General features: G+C 35.9%; 1 protein-coding gene across 19 annotated transcripts in view; it reads right to left on the bottom strand.

Annotated features, from left to right (window-relative positions):
* Positions 1–14,783, bottom strand: part of LRRC8B (leucine rich repeat containing 8 VRAC subunit B) — a 32,397-nt gene that overhangs the window by 11,117 nt on the left and 6,497 nt on the right. For all 19 annotated transcript variants that reach the window (XM_060690023.2, XM_034437169.3, XM_087889920.1 and 16 more), the window contains one exon: positions 6,015–6,061. The gene's annotated coding sequence lies outside the window, so the exon portion shown is untranslated. The remainder of the gene's footprint in view (positions 1–6,014; positions 6,062–14,783) is intronic.

Genomic DNA, 14,783 nt, shown 5'->3' with positions numbered 1-14,783 from the left:
AAGCCTTTATGCTGCCACTTTTGAATAGTACCCATCTGGTTAAATAAAACAGAAACATATTAATTTCTAATACCCCTTCCTGCGCCTGCAAAAACAAAGCATAGAAATATGTGCATTTCATAACCTGAAAAGTTATTTTCTTTTCTGCTGTTATTTTATAACGTAGTAAGGAGCTAAGCCACCAAAAAAACCAACAACTGGCTATATAATCAGGGAGCAAGATAAATCAGAAATACAGCCAACAAGATTAGATTTGTTCTTTGTTTACACAGTAATGGAAGTCTTAAATTTCCAGAACAGTGCTAAGACAATTTAATAGAAAACAGGCCTTCAGGTGCATTGAAAATCTACTTTTGTGTTATTTTCCATTCCCAAAAAATTATCTTTAGTAATATTCACACTAATGCCGATTTCACTAATAGGTAACTAGAGCCAATAGGCTGCCATTTAGAAACTGTGGTATATGAAGGGCAAAGATTATCTCTACATCTATTTTTATCTATCTATCTATCTATCTATCTATCTATCTATCTATCTATCTATCTATCTATCATCTATCCATTCATCCATCTATCCATCTCTATCTATCCATTTCTGTCTATCCATCTCTATCTCTCTCTACCTAGCTAGCTAGCTGCATACACATGGATTCCAAATTGCTTCATAATTGTATTATTATAACAGGGTACTGTGAGCCTATGATAACAAGTTTTAAATAAAAACTGGGACAGCCAATCACAGTAACAAATAATGCTGCTGTTTCGTCTATGGTAGATAATGAAAGAACAATGGATTCTGACATGACCTTGCCTAAGCTTCCCAGGATATAGCTTAGCCAGCACAAAGTTGGTTAACATGATCATTGGTCTGACACAGAAAACAGACTTTGCAGATGGCTATCCTAGCAGGGGCTAATTCAAGAGGAAACCTTGAATAACGTGTACTTGTAATCTTAACTTCCAGAAAACAAAGCACACTAACTGAGATGACATTTAAGTTCTTCAAGAACTGTTCACTGCATACAAGATTAGAAGAGTATGTGATGACAAGCCTCTGAATGCAATTGCAGAATGTGTCAACTGCTGACTTTTATTGTTTGAAGATCAACAAAATGTAGTATCAAATCCTGGTAACTTTTATACGTCAAAATATGTAAAATACAAACAGTACATATTTTTAGTCTAGTATTTGACTTGCCGGTTTTTACGAAACTTGTTGTAAACATGTTAAACAGAAATGAATAAAACCTTGTTACAATTTAATATTTTATATGCCATTTAGTGGGGACTTCAATAGGATAAGGAGTAATCAATTAGCCTAAATGCTATTTAACACTTGTTCAATCACCACATTTTTAATAATAAAAACTATAATTTTTTGCTGTAATTCTTGCGTTATTTACTGAAATACTTCAAATACTAATTATTTGCATAGAAATCAGTGGCGGGTTGACCTTGGTTTGGACCGGTTCTATAGAACTGATAGCAAAACCAGCAGGAGGCTCCGCCCACTGACCCTGATGTCATCAGAAGCAATCTGCACATGCGCAGAAGCTTCTGCACATGCGCAGAAGCAAGGCGTGTGTGCGAGTGAAGCACGTGCATACGATCCCGTTGCGAACCAGTAGTAAAGGTAAGTACAACCCACCCCTGATAGAAATGTATTGCTGAATTAATGAATGCTACACAGTATTCAAAAATTTTATTAAATCAAGGAAACACATATTCATATAGACAGATATAACCTACCTAAGGAAGAACCACAACCTAGTCCAGTTGTGTTCAACCTGCAGCCGGCTAGTGGGCTGCATGTGACCCTAGATCAGTGGTGAAATCTAAAATTTATTACTACTGGTTCTGTGGGCGTGGCTTAGGGCAGTAATGTGACTGGGTGGGCGTGGCCTTTTTTTTTTTTACTTTTAAAACCATTTTTTCTACAACCTCTTTGGCAAAGAGGTTGTAAAAAAATGCTTTCAAAAGGCTCTGACGATCCCAGCTGAGTTGCCTGATCAACAGAGGCTTTTTTTCTTTTAAATGCCTCTGACGATCAGGCAACTCAGCTTGGACTGTCAGAGGCATTTAAAAGAAAAAAAGGGGTTTTTTCTTTTAAATGCCTCTGACGATCCAAGCTGAGTTGCCTGATCCGTCAGAGGCATTTTTTCTTTTAAAAGCCTCTGACGGTGGGCATGGTCTGCACTTGACGCATCTGGCCTGCGGGCTGCCAGTTTGACACCCCTGCCCTATACTCTTTCAGGAATGTTTTTATACTGTTGTTTTGTAGAGGTTGCAGCATTTCCCTCATTATTTTATTTGAGTTAATGTATTATTTCTCCTCAGATTCCTATTTTTGCTTGATTAGCCAGAATACTTCCTTCCCTGTTTTTATCAAATTAAGCTTTTCACTTTTTAAAAAAAATCCTTGGCTCACAATTTTTTTAACATTTATTTAACCATGCTGGTGTTTTCTTATACATATTCATTCTTTCTATGATAAATAGATCCATTGTATTATAAAATTATTCTTTTATAATTCTTTAAATAACTTCCAATGTTTTCCTGAGGAAACATTTGTATTGAACATTAATACAAATGCTTGAAAACAGAATTATTACAACCTGTATTTCTAAAACTCCCTCTCAAGTATTCATCATGACAGAGGATCTGTTCCTGGAAGGGATGAGTGAAGAATGCCAGGAATATACTCACAGCAGGCTAACCCAAGGTGTGAAGCCAATTACCCATCTAAAGCAAGCAGGCACCCTTATTGGGCAGTGATACAGGAAAATGCTGCAGGCAGATGATTGCTTTAGTGACAATAGCAAAAGCTTCATTTGAAACTTGGTGGGAGAAGACAGTGATAATCCCTTCCTACATTCTATTATGAAAACCATGCAGACGAACAATGTAAAGTGATTTAGGATATGGATTGGATGGCACTCAACATGCTACTGAGGAAGTGCTGTGGATGTTTTGGAACACTAATAGTGTTTACGATGTGGTAGATTAAAACCTTTGGGATGTCTAATTGGTGATATTATCACATAGAGGGAAAAATCTGACTTTACAAAGATAGAATTACATGGTATATACAGTATAGTATATACTGTAAGAAACATGAACATGGGAAGGATCAGTGCAGTGAAAGATGAAATGAATCAACTACACATTGACATTTCAGGCATCATTAAATTTAAATTATCTAGAAATGGACAGTTAGAAGTTAGTATTGTTTATTATTCAGAACACAGAAAACAAAGAAGGAACAGCATTGCTTTCAAGGCAGTGAAAGTACTGCAAAGACAGTACATGGATATTATGCAATCAAAGATGGAATTATACTAATTAGATTTGGAGACATCCCTTAGTATAACCATTATCCAGGTTTACACTCCAACCACTAATGCAGAAGAAAAAGAGGTTCATGAATTTTATGGTACAGGTTTAACCTGAAATCAGCAAAATATGCAAGCAACATAGGCTGCTTATAGTTGGAGACTGGAATGGTAAAGTTGGGAATAGTAAGCAGGAAAACGTGCGTGGCCGTCTATATGGCCTAGAAACAGAAATGAAGCAGGAGAATGATTTATCAGTTTCTGTCTATTCTGTCTGTAAATTCTATATGAGGACAATCAGATTTCTGGGATTCCAATTTGCCTAAGGTCTTTCCACAGCTTGACACAACTGAAGTCTTTTCTATAAACAATGAAGTACATGCTGGATTTTTAAAAATATTAATTTGCTTCCTCAATCATAAAGCATGCATCAGCAACAATGTCTCATGTTCTTTGGCCTTTTCTAAAGCCGGACTGAACATCTGCATCTCCATTTCTGTGTAGGACTCTAATATGCATTGGATAATCTTGAGCATTATTTTGCCAGCAGGTGAAATTGAGAATATAGTATGACAGATTGCATATTCTGTTTAAGCCTCTTTTCTTTGTTATTGGTATATGGGTTGACCACTTCCAATCTGTCATTCTCCTTATTTTCTGGCATAGTTTGGTTAGAATTTTATTTATCCTTGTCTTGTTTACCAAATATTAATATTTATTCAGATAATTTGTGTACTGACCAGATTGCTGATCTAATTTCAGTTTCTAGATGTAGAATATTGTAAATAGGGAATATCTTCTGTTGAATGCTGACATCACTTCTCGTACAAAATTTCAGTATTCTTCCATTTTTGTTTGATTTTTTTGGAATACGTTATGGCTTCTCTTTTAGTATACTATTTCAAGATTGGGACATCCTTCAAGGTTCAGAGATTTTTTGCAAGACTTCCTTGCTTCTCTATATCTATTTCCATCTTCAATGCCTTTATAGATGTTATTGTAATACTGATTTTTATCTCTTCTAACATTCTGAAATTTTGTTAAGTTTCTTCCTGAGAACTTTTTTTCCCCTTGGCTTTTGTCTCTCTTCGCAATATCCACCATCTGTTCTGTAATCCAATTTGCTTTCTTCCCTTTCTTGGTCTTTAGCAGTCTCTTTTCACATTCATCCTTGACAACCTCCCTGATTTCATTTCCACAATTCATCTGGTTCCTGATTAAGAGGTTCAGGACTTCAAACTAGTTTCTGATGCTCTTCTTGAAAATGGTGTATATGTGCTGTAGAAACTGTGGTAAAGCCAGCTGCTAGGCTTATCTTTGCTATTATTACTGATATTACTAATAAATTATTATTATTATTATTTTCCATATCCTTCTAGAAGTAGTATGTTTGATTCTGTACTCCATCTGGTTATGTCGATGTATATAGGTGTTTGTATTATTTGAAACCTTAGTAGTAATGAAAAATGCATTGAATAGGAAGCCACTGTTCAGATGGTACATTGTAAAGCAGACTGGTCTTAGATCAGCAAAGGAAGGAGATAAGGCTATACGGTCTCCCCTTATCTATTTTGGATATATGTTAAGGGAAGTTGGATTGGAGGAATGTAAGTTTAGTTTTAAAATTTCAGGAACAAACCTCAAGAATCTGTACTATACTGATATTACTATGCTATTTGAAAATATGAATGATCCATATTCCAGAAGGTCTAGTAATAAAAGGCGCTTCATTACTAGAACACAGTGAAAAATGGGATTAAGTTTAAACATAAGGAATACCAAATTATTGATAACCACAAATAGAATTGAAAGTGAAATATTAAAATGGTGGACAGCTTCTACCCTTTGAAGATGGACTATCAAAAGAAAAAGAAGAAAAAAAAAAAACAGAAATCAAGAAACATGCCACAGGGTAGCATTTGATAGATTAACAATGAGAGTCTTAGAAAACATATTCAGATACTGTGGTACAGTATGTCTGAAGTACAAAGAATTGTGCAGGCAAAGGTTTTCTTTGTGACCTTCTATGAAAGCGAAAACTAGACTTTGAAGAAACAGAGGATAGAAAGAGTATTTTTTTTAATTCTTCAAATTCAAAAAAAATACCACTAAGGAAACAAACAGGTGGATCAAAACACATATCAAATCAGAATTCTCACTTAAATACAAATGAATAGGCTCAAATGATCATAATTTGGATACATTATGTGAAGACTTAACTCTCTGGAGAAGATGAAGGAAAGAGGGTAATGAAACGACAAGTAGCAAAGTGGATGGACTCAATTACAGTGGTGATTGGTGTCCCAGTAGAAGACCTGAAGGTCAGGATGGGAACAGATCATCCTGGAGAAGGTCTATGTGATCACTAAGAGTTTGACACCAATATGATGGCACAGAGCCATCAATAATCAATAATCAACTCCTAAAACTGTTCCACAAACATATCTAACAAGAATCAGAGGGTTGTTATTATTAAATCAAGATATGCTTTCTATCTTGTCAGCTCCAGAAATTTCTAAGGCATGATAATTTAAATCTGGAAATACCATTGATATCAGAGTAGGTGACACAAGCTTCAATTTTTAACTTTGAACTTTGCTTATATTTAGGCATATAATTTAAATTAATCTATTCAGCAAACAATAGCTAAAATAGCCAGGTAAGATAATTAACATGTTCTTACCTGCCAATTGCCAGTCAGATATGATTCCTTCTGGAGCTTGACAGTTCCTGCAGAGACATTGTTGAAAGAGTTACTCCATATTTACAATGCAAAATTATAGAACAAGAAAAGCTTATGAGAGTCATGTAGTCTGAACTCTCTAATTATGGTTAATAAGATTTAAATACCAATCTCAGCATGTCTGAAAAATATTTAATCCAAGGCACCATCTAGTGGCATGGTTTAATCACAGCATTTATTTCTGCTAAACCCCAAAATTCTATTTCAATTCTTAAAAACTTTAAATATACTATACATTAAGTACCACTACATTTCTATCACACATACAGCTCACAAAATACAGCCAATTGTATCCAAGATATAGGCAAATGGAAACACTCTACCAGTGTCAAGCACATCTTGACAAATTTGAAAAAGTCTGTTCTAAGTGGATATGTGAAGCTACTGCTTCAAACTGCCAATCGTATTAACTAATTCTTATTGACAGTGGCTGCGTCATTTTTTGTATAGTACTCTGTGACTGAGCAGAATTGATAAACTTGTTAGCAGATCTTTGAAACTCTTTTAGAGAATTTACTTTATATACAGTTTTCTGTACTAGTCAATATTTATTACTGCATATTTACTGTTCAATAAATTTTCATCTTGGATTCACTGTTGTTTTACTAAGTTGGTAAAACATCTAAAACATCTAAAAAACTGCTTAAAAACTTTTTTAAATTGTCAAAATATACAAAACTGTGGGCATAAGTTTAGAAATATTTTAAATTATAAATATTTCTAAACTTATGCCCACAGTTTTGTATCACTCTCCAGTGAAGTGGGTTGTAATTCATAACAAAAGTACAATTCTTTAAAATTACCATATTATTCTTAGTTGTTTCTCGATTTTGAAAAGTTTAAATTGCAACAAAATAGAGCTTAGTTCTTGTTCATTCAAAAGATTCCTCTTTTAGTAAAGAAATTATTTACAAATATTATTATTATTGTAGCAGCCCAACATTTTTACAAAATACATAGTATAGACTAGCATAAAATTTGGTGTCAATATGAGCCTGGGAATAGAAAAGTGTTTTCATCTGGTTATTTTACAGTTTTAAAGAGATCTAGTTATGGGTGTGCTGAAAGAGAAGTCAAACTACTCTAATCTAATGAATGCTGTCGATGATAAGGGGTGGATTCAGTTAGGCTACAAGTACAGATTCTCAGAGAAATAGAAGGAAAAGGTCCTCCTCATTTTTCCAAAACCGAACAAAAATACATTTCCTGTTTCTTTCATATATTGCAATCCTTCATTTATAACTTTTTATAAATTTTTAAAGTCTATGAACTTGGAAAACCTCTGTGCAAGATTATTGAAAATATCGTATCATTACATTCCCATATACAGGTAGCAACAGAGCCAATGAGGGATCACAGGACAAAGCCAACTATTTACTAAAGTCTATTACCTAAATGTCAGGGCCATGTGACTATATGAATCTTCAATCTACGTTTGAGTTATCACAGTTGGCAATTAAAATTCTAGAACTAGCTACCATACTCTAGTAAAGCCACTACATAATTATACAGTAAACATTAGTGTGATTCAGATATAAGAATAATTATAAAACAAAGCCAGTTTGGTCTAGTGGTTAGGACATTTAACTAGAAACCAGAAAATTGTCAGTTCTGGTCCCCACTTAGGTATGAAATATTGGCTTTGGGCCAATCACTCTTTCCTAGCCTAACTCACCTCACAGAATGATTGTTGTGGAGAAAATAGGAGGAGGAAGGAGTATAGAGTTAGGCTTGAGTTATTCATAAAAATAATGAACTGCAGGAAAAAAACATCTAAAATAAAAATAAACATCTGCAACCTCATTTGCTATTGTTAATTTATAAAATACTATTACTAATCAACTAAAAAGTGCCCTACACAATGGATCCCCACCCCGTGGGCCATGGGCTGGTACCGCTCGGTGGCCTGTTAGGATCCAGGCCGCACAGCTGAAGGTGAGTAGTGGGCAAGCGAGCGAAAACGACACCATCTCCCTCCCCCATTCTGTAACTGTCTTCCACAAAACCAGTCTCTGGTACCAAAAATGTTGGGGGCCACTGCCCAAGACATTTATCAACAGATCCTTAGCTACATTCATAAACTCCTGACATAATTTTAATATTTACAGCTCCTAGTCACAACCGCCTAATTTCTGTAGTATTTTGCAGAGGAATAATATAGTCCTTGATTTACAACCATTCATTAAGCAAATGTTCCAAGTTACGACAGCACTGAAAAGTGACTTAATAGCGGTCCTCACATCGATGACCAACACAGCATCCCTGAAAACACATGATTGTGATTCTGGTGTTCGACAACTATTGCACATTTATGACAGATGCAATATCGTACAGAAATGTGATTGCCATTTATGACTTTTCCAGACTGCTTCCAACAAGCCAAGTCAATGGGGAAGCTAGCAGGAAAGACTGCATGTCTTGGTCAAGTGATATCTTGTTTAGCATCCTTAATGATTAATTTCTGGTCTCTGTTGTGCAATTTAACCATAATGTTAAAAGCTGCAAATAGTTGCTTTTCTTTTGTTGTTAGATATGCTCCAAAATATGTATATGTACCAGCAATCATTCAAATTACCCAGAGACAAAGCTGATAAAGCTGTATATTTCAGCAGACAAAAATATAATTATTTTCAAGTACAGCATTTTAGAATTCATGATTATGAACACATCTTAATAGTATACCCTCAAATATTTAGAAAATATTGCTTGATTGAAAGTCCATCTATATGCCAGGATAACTCTTGGGTGTCCTGGCAAAGCTCAAGATTTTAGTTTTTTGATAAATTTTAATTTTTCCCTCCACTCAAAATTGTATCAAGGTCTTTACAACTCTTCTGAGACCAATAGGAATCAAAGATAATATAGTTGCTTCAGCTACATAAAGTGAAAACAAATTTCTCTCTCAGTTTAGGGTGGTGAAAGTCCACATTTGTTAGGTAACTTAACAAGTCAAACACAGAAAAGTTAAATAATAATGGGGCTAAAATTCAACCAAGCTTAACTCCATTTTTAGTTGATGCAGCAGATGTTAAATGACCCTGGGGAGCTGCCTCTGACTTTAAACATCATGAAGAATGCAACCTAAGAATAGCCTTTTGACAATCAAAGAAGCTTTCAGCTTCTCCCAGTTTACTTTGATTAACCCAATCAAATATTGGCTATTGAACAAACTGTGGACAAGGAAAAGTATTTTTCTATTAAACACAGGTAGTTCAAATTGGGACTGGAATTTCCATTACTGTGAGGTGTCACATGACAATTCTGGCAACTGTTGTTAACCAAGAATCATGGGTCATTAATTTATGACCACTCCAATCCAAGCCATTCCAGGCTTGGTCCCTTGTAGCCCTGAGCCTCAGTAAGGTAAGGGACTGGCTCCAATCTTCTCCGCCCTTATATCTTCTCCCCAGTTTTGCTCTTTGGGGAACCCTATCATGCAAGGTGGCAAGCAGTTCCCAATTGTCCAATTCTGGAGCTGCTTGCTACACCTTGGAAGCCAGTTACCCCAAGCGAGTTGTAGTTGCCTTTGCTACTCTGCACTCTGAGACCACCACTGCCTTGCACTCTTCTGCTCCATATGACATTTGCTGTCTTCTTGCTCCTGCTGCCAATGAGGTGTACATGGCCTAGTTGCTGGGGCTGGGCTTTATGCTTAAAAAAAAAAAAAAAAGCCAAAAGGAGCCCTGGCCTGTAAGTCTGTAACACAAAAGGGATGTTTTGTGTGCCATGGCTCTGGGGCTTTTTTTCTTTTTCTACAGCGAGAAACTCATCTCCAACCTGCCTCAGCAGCCAGGCCAGGCACACCTCATCAGGAACAAGAACAGGAACAGCAAAGGTCAGATTGGGTGGCGAAGCACAGGGTGCCAAAAGGGCATAGATGGGAGACCATAAATGGATGGGGGGAGCTGAAGTGCTCTTGTAGTCATAAATGTGGGCTGCCAAGATTCCCAATTTTGATCATGTGACTGCGGGGACACTGCAATTGTTATAAGTTGAGTGCCATCGTAACTTTGATCAGTCAAGGACTGTCTATATTGGAGGACACTACATTGATAAATAGTGCAGCAGTCCTCCTGGAAGCCAACCAGTTCCTCCAGTGGATTTTCTCTGTTCTATCTGCTCCCTAACCTTGTAAGAAATATCTTGCACTAAAAACATTGCACTGGTTGTATTAACTGATTAACCAGTAATTTGCTGCAATAGGTCTCCCCTTTCAAATTAAGACTATATGTACAAACTTCAAATCCTCAAGATCCGATCATACTTTCAACTAAATATTAACAGTGAAGCCGTGATAGGTGCCCATTAGTCTGAATTATTAATTCAGGAAGAATTAAGTCTCTGTCTGCACCCTTCCCTTATCATAATTGGACAATTAGGTCATTAACCTCTGTGGAGGCTTGTAGAAGATAAAGTGGATGGAAACATGCAAGAACTGTTGCCAGGGAGACAAGGGGTAAAATGACATATTTTAAATCCACAACAGAAAGATAATATCTGGGAGCAGTTCAGACAGATACCTCCCTAATTCAATGAACTATAAGTATGAGGAGGAGGTACAACATAATTAGACTTACAAGTTTCTATTATTATAGCCAAACTCAAGGAAAGTAGTTTTAGCTTTTTATGAAATTGTACCTAGTGGGGCTGACAAAACCAAACCCATAAGTCCTTTATACAGTACCTACATTTTCTGATTCATCATTATATAATTATTTCTCTCAAGCCTCAGATGAAATGCAGTGATAAACAGGAAATGGGCATTTTGTGAGTGGTTTGCTGCAATGTGCTGAAAGAGAAATGAGTTCTTACTGCTTATACAAGATATGACCAAGGTATCCTTAATGGAGGTACTTAATGTAATATTTATCTTTGTATTAAAGTCACCAACTATTTTTGGGTATGGATAGGTTCCCTCAAGAGGTGAAATAATTTTTATCTGGACTAATATTGATTTATATGGAATGAGAAAACATTTAAATCTTCAGTTCCAAATTATAGTAAGGAATGAAGAAACAGTAGTGAAGGAAACATAATAGTGCTTATTGAACAAAATGGCTGTTCTGTATTCAGTTCAGTTCTGTTCCAAATATTTTGTACATCCAGCTTTAGATATGTAAATATATATACTGTAAATGTTTATCCCATCTCTAGAGATTTTTTTCTTGTTTTCTTTATTTCTTTATTCCCATGAATAAATTGGCAAACTGGTAACATAAATGTAGAGAAATCTCTGTTCTTTTTATTACTCTAGTTCTTTATTACTTTTCGTTATTTGTTGCAGTTTCTGGGTGAAACCTGCATATGAATAAATGCAGTCACAGTTTTACAGCATTGTATGGTTTATTCTGAATGAAAAGTAGCTGTTCTGAGCTTTTGGAAGTATTTTGGAAGTATTTTGACCTCAAAACGAATGTTATATACTGAGGACATAATAGCAAAGTCCTCTAAAGGGAATATTTCCAACACACACAAAGAGACAAGCTTTAAAATTGCTGAAGACGTTACCTCTAGATGTGACTATGAAAAAGTTCCATTTCTTACCTGTCAAGAGCTAGTATTTGTGGTTATCCACTATAGACTAGAAGATGCCCCATCTAGGACTATATTAATAATATGATAATTTTGCTGCCAAACTGTCTACACCAAAAGTTTCTTATCTAGTAGTCTGGGATATTAAAAATATACAAGTTAACCAGTGTAAAAGGCATTTGGGCAATCTTGATCAAGGAAGGCTGTACTAAACATAGGAAATGTACCAGCCTCACAAGCAGTGGGCACACAGCTCTAGGAATAGCTCATCTGGTCATTAGTAAAGCAAGTCTTGCAAACAGATATATTACAATTCCGGAAAATAACTGAAATGAATGAAAAGTGGAGTATAAATTTATAAAAATAAAAACACTGAATAAATTTGCTTCTATTATTTCTGAAAAGGCAAAATACATTTTTAGTCTTTGTGTACAAGTAGACAAATAAGATATTTCTATTATTACTATAATCTGTATATTTTTGTAGTAGTGCTAGATATACTCTTTACTGGGCAAAGTTAGGGATTACAGGTAGTCTTTGCTTAGAAATCACAATTGGGACTGGCAATTCCATAACTAAATTCTGGGGTCACTAAGTGGAAAAACATTTGACCGCAATGGGCTAACAATGTCACTTCCCATTTGGTCAGTAAACGAATCATCACCGTAATTAAGTGAGACATGATGTGACCACAATTTGAAATTTTACCTACACCTCAGTGATGGGTTTCAGATTACAGATTAGTTTCTTTAATCGTCAGACTTAAAGGGTATTATAGATGAGAAAGTATTAATGTCCACCTGCAGTCAGAATCCAGGTAAATAAATAGTACCAGATTGGATTTAAATTGATGCTTTAGTAATATGCACTGGTTGAAACATTGCTATAGTTTAATACGGTATATAGAAATGAAGTAGCATAGTGTCTGGATATACTATATTTCTTAATTTAGTTATAATGTTAAAATTCATCAAGGAAATTGTAAGCATTGCTAGGAATAAAGAAAAAATAGTTACCTCTTCCAACCTTCTATATTTTAACTGCATTTCTGTTCTTACTTAGCTTGACTTGGAGCAGGGGTGTCAAACTCAATTTCATTGAGGGCTGCATCAGGACTGTGGTTGACCTTGGGGGGGTCGGGGTGTATGACCAATGGGGTGGGCGTGGCCATCTTGACGCCACTCTCCAAATTGCTGGCATGTTTTCTCTTCGCATTGGATAGACCGGGCCGAAGCTATGCTGGCCTGATCTTTCCTTTTTCCATTGGATAAACCAGGACGGCCCCACGGGCCGGATGTGGCCCACGGGCCTTGAGTTTGACACCCCTGATTTAGAGATTTGTGTAGTCTCTTATTAATACAGTTTGACAATCTGTATGGAATTAAACAGATTTCAAACTTCAGCTACATATGCTAATTTTTTCTTAAAGTTTATTTTATAAAAACACAACAGCACATATTTGTTTCAGTTTAATATTTCATATTTTTCAAATATATTAGGCAAATAGTTGCATGATCACTCTTTCTTTGCCATGCTATTATACTTAGTTTTGCTGACAGACAGTTAAACAAAATAACATTTGCTAAAAAAATGAATGTTTGACAAGAATGAAAATAAATATATTGTTATACCATTATTAGCATGCAGAAATGTTATGCTGGCCATAGGATTCTCCCATATTATTTCCTTCACTTCCTGTTCAGTTGAATAATAGGTTCTTGATTATGTTAATTATGTGCCATCAAGTCAGTGTCAACTCTTGACGACCACATAGCTATTTTCCCATGATGACCTTCCCTAACCTTCAGGTTTTCCAGGGGTGTACCCATCACTACTGTAACTGAGTCCATCCACACTGCTAGCTGGTCTTCCTCTTCTCTTTCCTTCCACCATTCCCAGCATCAGAGCCTTCTCTAGAGAGCTAGGTCCTTGCATAATGTGTCTGAAATGTAATCATTTGAGTCTGATCATTTGTGCCTTAATGAGAACTCTGGCTTGTTTTGTGCAATTACCTGTTGGTTTTCTTGGCTCTCTATGGATTCTTGAGAGCCTTTTCCAACATCCAAACTCAAAAGTGGCAAAACTCTATCTGGCTTCTTCAAACTTCTGATTTCATTTCCATAAAGTATCACATGGAATACCATTGCCTACGCTGTTCTGATACGTGTACGGATAGATTACATCAAGGCATATAAATATCCTTCCCAAGGCCTTCATGATTACAAAAACAAGTGCTAATTTGTGGCATGTTTCATAACTGCTTATTTCATTATTTTTGAGGGTTTGTTGTATTAAGAAACTATCTACCATTTCAAAACTACACTCAAATTCTTTCAATCTAGTTTAGCCTAATTTATATTCTGCATAACGGTTGAATAAATAAGAGCAGAGTAGGCAGTCTTGTTCAGTGGTGGGTTGCTACCAGTTCGCCCCAGATTGGGTGAACCGGTAGCAGTGGTGGCGGGAGGCTCTGCCCACCCACCTGGACGCTTCTGCGCATGCGCATACACCCACGAGCGAACCGGTAGTGACGGGTTTTGATCACTGTGTTGTACTGTGGCTTCCTGATCAGTATGTAACTTTGCATAAGGACAATGAGATGTTCCAGGAATTATCATTTTTCTAAGCATATTCCAAAAGCTTGATGTGAACAAGCTTTTTTATAATCAATGAAACACATATTAACTTGGTTTTGGTTAATTTGGTTTTCTATTATATCTAGCATGTATCAGGAATAATGATTACCATTTCTGGGTCTTTTCTAAAGCCAGTTTGAAGGTCTGGCATCTCTTTTTGATGATCCTAAACATTGTTTTGTTAATATGTGAAATTAATAGTATTGTAAGATAGTCAGCACACTCTAACAAGTTTCCTTGTTATTGGTATTGCATCGTAGAATGGCCACAGTGTCATTCTCCAGATTTGCTGGCATATCTTGGTTAGAACTTTAGTGCTTTGTGTAAAATTGTGCTTAGTGCTATGTATGGAATTGTTGATCTTCTCTGTCCTGACAACTGGAGATCGTAAAAAAAAAAAAAAAAAGTTTGGCTCTTAACTAAATCTAGCAACTTTTATTGTGTTACTAGACAACCTTTAACCTGCTGGGTCATGATTGCAGAGATATTTCCTTACTTTCAAAAATTACAAGACGTCTAATGTACTTCTTCACTAGAACAG

The sequence above is a fragment of the Pantherophis guttatus genome, chromosome 3, assembly GCF_059756535.1.
Source record: "Pantherophis guttatus breed Tessera chromosome 3, ASM5975653v1, whole genome shotgun sequence".
NCBI classification, from domain to species: domain Eukaryota; kingdom Metazoa; phylum Chordata; class Lepidosauria; order Squamata; family Colubridae; genus Pantherophis; species Pantherophis guttatus.
The sequence above is the reverse complement of the archived record's forward strand: the minus strand, read 5'-3'. Positions and strand labels throughout refer to the sequence as shown.